Genomic DNA, 6,293 nt, shown 5'->3' with positions numbered 1-6,293 from the left:
AAAATATATAATAGTATTAAGGCTATTTATTATTTATATAAATACCTTTATAAGGGAGTTAACTAGATAACTATAAAAATAAGCTTTAATAAAATTATAAAGTATATAAATAATTAATATATAAGTGCCTTAAAGGTAGCCTAAAAGTTAATAAAGTATTTAGTTAATAAAATAAAGCCCCTGGTTATGGTCTTAATTATTTATTTACCTAAAAAACACTTTATAATTTTTAATAATTAGGTAAATAATATAACAAAGCTAAAAAACATGTTATAAAATAATATATTATATTTATTAAAATACTTTACTTATAATTATAACCTTACTAACCCTAGTGCTAGGTAGTATATATACCTAAAGTTTCCCTTTTATTTTACCTAAAATAAAAAGCGCTAAAAGCCTAAAAAGGCCTAAAAAATACTTAGCTAAGTTTATTATTTATTACCCTTAAATAATAAGGTATATTATATTTAATACCTTTTAATAGTGGTTACTAGGGCCAAGAGCTTTAAAAACCTTTATATTATAAATAACTAATTATATAATTTTTTTAAAAGGCCTACTATGCCCGGGGGATCTTAATATAGGACTAAAAGTAGCTAAATTATTTTTAAAAAATAATTACCTTTATAACTAGCAAAGCGCTATGTAAAATATTTATTACTATAATAATAAAGGTATTACTTTTTTATAGTTATACTAAGGCTATTTAAAATAGCTATAGCTATTTTATTTATAATAACTTATCCTGGTTAATCTAGTATTAGGCCTATAATTTTAATAAAGTTTTTTATAACTTTTTAAAAAATAATTTAAACCTAGACTTTAGCTTATAATATATTAACTATATATTAGCTACTTATAAAAAAACCCTAGGTAATTTTAAACTACTAAAGCCTATCCTACCTTAAAAAAACCTTAAAAAGTTTAATAATTATAAAATTTAGTAAAAAACTACCTATAATATTAGTAATATGCGTCGGGACTTTAAAATAAAGTATATAAATTTTAATAATAAGTAAAAAGTAGCTTTTAATTAAATTAAAAAAATAATTATAATTATATTAAGCTTAGCATACTTTTTTTTATAGCCCTAGTAGCACTAGTATATTAATCTGTATTTTATTAATATATATATTAACCTTTAGCAGGCAAGACCTATTTATACAAGGCCTTGGCCAAGTACTTTTATTCCCTTAATTAAATTATTTTATATATAGCCTTTACTAGTATTATAATATTATTACTACCTGGTAACTATATTACTTATAAATAATTTTATATTTTAGTCCTAACTAAGAAAAACTTTTTTTATAATATTTATTAAAAAAGTGCCCTTGCCGGACTTTTATAAAAAATATTTTTAATTATTTAAAATAAAACCCTAATAATAAATAAGCATGTTTTTAATACTATTAATTATATATTATAGGATATTTATAATATTAAGAATATAGCCATGCGCAATGTCCCTTTTAATAATATTTTTATTATTTTAGGTAATAATTTTTAATAAATCCTACTAGTTATGCCGCGTGGGAATTAATCTATAATTATAGGTATATATATTTAATATATAGCTATCTAGAATAATATTAAGGTTATTATTTTTATTAAAAATATATGCCTTTAAAATTTATATAAAAATAATGATTTTTTAGCATAGTAGCTATATTTATTAAATTATAATATTATTATATATAATTTTATGTAAATCCCTAACTTCCTGCGTATAACCTTAAATCTAGCACTTTTTATATTTAAAATATACTTTTTATTTAAAATTAATGCCCTGCTAATACTATACTAAAATTAAATAGTATGCTATAAGCTATATATTAACATGTTTATTAATTATATAATTTTAACACCTTTTAATATAAATATAAATATTTTTAACTTTAAGCTTTTATTTATTATTTTTAAAACTATTATTTACCTGCCCTTTTTAAATTATTATAATAGTACTAGAAAAACTATTAGTAAAAAGTATATTTTAAAATTTTTACGTGGTTTTTAATCCCCAAGCCTTTTAATAAGGGACCTATACTTAAAACCTAGCTTCCTAGTATTACTAATATGAAACTATAATTTTTTTAATAATTTATATAATAAAACTTGGCTAATTATAATCTAAATTAGCCGGAGGTGCCTAAAATACTAAAATACTATAAAAAATAATTAGTATAAAAATAGTAAAGTCCTGCTCCCGCGCCTATAGTTATTTTTTATAAAAAGTAAATTTTTATTTATACTTACCTAGGTTTAATTTTTAGTTTAGCTTACTTATATTATAATAATTAATAAATTACAGGGGTAGTTTTTAAATTATATAAAAATTAATTTTTAATTTTTAGTTTTTATTTATAATTAACTTTACATGGCACTTTTTTAATTAACCTTGGCTAATAATATTACTATTTTATTAATTAAGGGTAATATAAAAATATAGCTAATAAATAATATAGTTTATTTAAAGGTGCTATATAAATTTATATAAAAATTTTTTAAATAAATTTTTTTATATATACCTGCCTTTCCCCCGGGCATTTTTTTTTAAATTTATTAATTTTTTTTAATTTTTTTATTTTTTATTTTTTTTTTAATACTTTAATATAAGTAAACTTAAAGCGCCTTTTAATACCCATGCCTTTATTAATAGCTTAATTATAGTTAACTTTATTTTTAGTAATAATAATAGGTGCTTAAAATTAAGTTATAACTTATAAGGCGTGAAACCCAAGCTTTTCCTAAATTTAATTTTTTTAAAAATCCTTATAATAATTACCTATTATAACTAGTTTAAATTATTTTTTAAAAGAAATACTATGGCTATTTACCAGGGGTAGCTTTTTATAGTTAATAATATTAATAATAACTATTTTTTTTAATAATCCGGGCTAATACCTTAATATTATAAGTTTTTTATATTTTATAATTACATAGTATATATTTTAAATAATATTAATATCTAGCTCTTTCTTAGGATAACTAGTTTTTTTATTAATAATTTATATAATAATTTTAGCCTATTAATAGTGTTTCCTTTTATCTTCTTTGTTAATACTTATATTAAGAAAACAGCTAATTAAAAAAGAAACCATATTTTAATTATAAAAGTTATAATTTATAATTATAGCTTTTTAACCACTAATTATACTACTTTTTAGGTTATATATAGTATAGCCAGGTTTAATTATTTATATAATTTATTTTTTATAACCCTTAGTATTATGGCCTAGGTCTTGGGCATGTTATATAATTTTTACTAGGTAAATTATATTTTTTACCTTTTTATTAAAATAATAACTTAGTTATTTATTTTTTATAATATTACTTTTATTATTCCTAGCCTTTTAACCCTAAACTATTTAATTAAGCACTACCGCAGGCTGGGGAAGGCTACCCTAGTAATTTTTATTAACCCTTTTAATTATAGGCCAGGGTATAAAAAAACACTTGTAAGTAAAAATAGTATTAAAAGTATTATAAATATAAAAAATATTAATTATAATATTTTTAAGCTAATATTAATACTAGTTTTTATAAGTAAAGGTAGTACTACCTAGTCCCTTATTATTTTTAATTTTTTTATATTTAAGGGCTAAATAAAAAAAAAAAGTTTTTTTTAGGTACTACGCTTTTAAAACCTTTTTAAAAATCCCCCTTTAAAACCTTACTTTTTTAAGCCTTTAGCTCCGCGGTATTAAAGTTAAAAAGCTTAAAAAAAAATTTAATAAATTATTTTTAAATAAATTTATATTTTTAAGTTTTTTTAATTTTTTTAAGTTTAATATTAATAAATAGTTTATAAAAGCTTTTATAAAACTAACTAGCAAGGGTACAGGCAGGGCTTAAGATAGTAAAAAAAATAAAAAAACTTAGGAGTAATAGTTAATAAGATAATATTTACCTTTAATTATAGTAATACTATGTAGTTAGCTATAGGTATTATTAATAGCTTAGGTATTATTAATAACTTAGCTATAGGTATTACTACTAGCTTTTTTTACACTAGTTATTATTAGTTTTATTAAAATATAGCTTACTTAGTTAGTATTTTTAGTATTTAATAAATTATTTTATTATTAATAGCAAAATTAATTTAGTACGGGCTTTTTTATATTAAAAATTAGTTTTATATAAACTTTTAATAATATTTTATATAATATATAGCTTTAAAAATTTACTAGGTTTTTACTTTAAATTTTAGTTTTTAATATATTTATAATAATTTTTTTTAAGCCCCCGGTATACTAAGTAACTTAATAAAAACTTAATTATAAAAGCTAAATAGCTTTAAAAGCTAAATAGCTTAAAAATTAGGCCTTAAGGTAAGCGTAGCACGCAGTAAATTTTAGTTATATCTAACTTAAGCAGGCCCCTTTTTAACAGCGCTAGCGCGCTGTTGCAAGAGGCTTGTAGTTTATTTAGTTAATAACTTATAAAACCACTAAAATAACTTTTATTTAAATGTTTATAGGYTAAAAAATAATTTTTTTAATTAAATTTAAAGTACCCACATGGGCAACCCTACCTTAAAAAAATATTTATATTTAAAAAAACCTAATTATAATAAGAACCTAGTAAATTAAAAAAAAAATAAAAATATAAAAAAAGTGGTTTTGTAACTAGAACGCATTTAAAAAAAAAATAAAAATATTTAAAATAATAACCATGTTATTAGGCGCATATTATTAAAAAAAGGTAATTATATACTTTTATAAAATAGTAAATAAAAGTAGGATTTAAAAATAATAATTAAATTATAATTTTAATAGCTAGGACCTTATTAAATTAAAAAAGTATATATTAATATTAAAGCTTATTAACTAAATAAACTTAATAGCACACGCATGGCTTATATAATAAATAGTAATAGGTTAAAGCTATTTTATTTAAATAAAAATTTTATTAGTAGCACCGCGGAACCCAGAGAATAAAATAAAAATTTAAAGGTAAAAAAATAAAAAGTAAAAAAAAACTAGAATATAAAAAACCAGGTAAATATAGTAATAAAATAAAAAGCTAGCTAGGTACTAAATAAATAAGATTTAGCTATTATTATACCACTGCTACTGGCTAAAATAAGTTAAAATATTACTAAGTAAAAAATTAAGAAGTTACTAAGTAAAAAGTTAAGAAGTTACTAAGTAAAAAGTTATTAAGTAAATTTTTTTTATATTTTACTATTAGTTAGTTTTTTTTATATTACTTTTTATTAGTTTATTTTTTTTATATTACCCCCTTATTAATTAAAATTAATTTTTTTATATTTTACTTATTATTACCTAGGCCTGCTTTGCCTATTATAACTTAATACTTTTTAAAAATTTTATATTTTTTATTTTTTTTAACTCTTGCTATTTAATTTTATATTTCCCCTAGTTTATAGTATTACCTTTACCTACTATTTTCTATTATTATACACTACTTTTTTTTATTAATTACTTACTTATTTAAATTATTATTACCCGTGCTAGGGTGCCAGGTATTATAACTATAGCTTTATTATTTTTTTTTAATTTTAACCCTTTTAAAAAAAAATAAAAAAGTAATAGCTGCCTAACGCAAGTACCTGGAAAAAAATAAGATAAAAGTTTTTTAACCTAGTAAAAATACTAGTACTAAGTATACTAAAACTTATTAATTTTATAGCTACTAAGGGCTTAAAAGCTAGGATATTTAAAAATTAAATAATAATTATAATAATAAAAGTGCCTTTTTATATATATAAATAAGTTTACTAACTAATATTACTTAATACCACCTTTTTTAATTATTAAGCCTTTACTAGCCCTAGTAACGCGCCCTAACCCCGTGTTTATTAAATACCTTAAAGTAAACTTAAATAATTATAAGTGCTATTTCTTTTATAAAGTAATAATTAATTAAGATTAACCTAGTAACCTATACTAGTGTAAAAAAAGCTATTTAAACTATTAAAAACATGCTACTTAATATATAATATAAGTAATAAAAAAAGCTATTTATAGCACTATTTATTATAAAAAATAATTTAAAAAATATTATTATAAAGCTTTAAAAACATGTTTTAAAGGCCAAGGCGTGAAAAGTAACTAACTTTAAAATTATTAATAAGAATAAGTTTTAAAATATAGCTAAAAAAATTATTAAAAACATAAAAAAGTAGCATGCTAAAATAAAAAAATATAAAATATTTTTATTTTTAAATATTATAATAATAAAAATTAAATAAATATTATTATAAATATTTTTAAGCACGTGCACTTATAACTATTAATTAAAAGGGTTTAAAAAATATTTAATAG

Source organism: Aspergillus mulundensis (genome assembly GCF_003369625.1).
Source record: "Aspergillus mulundensis strain DSM 5745 chromosome Unknown scaffold_12, whole genome shotgun sequence".
Taxonomy (NCBI): domain Eukaryota; kingdom Fungi; phylum Ascomycota; class Eurotiomycetes; order Eurotiales; family Aspergillaceae; genus Aspergillus; species Aspergillus mulundensis.
Note: the sequence above shows the minus strand (reverse complement) of the source record.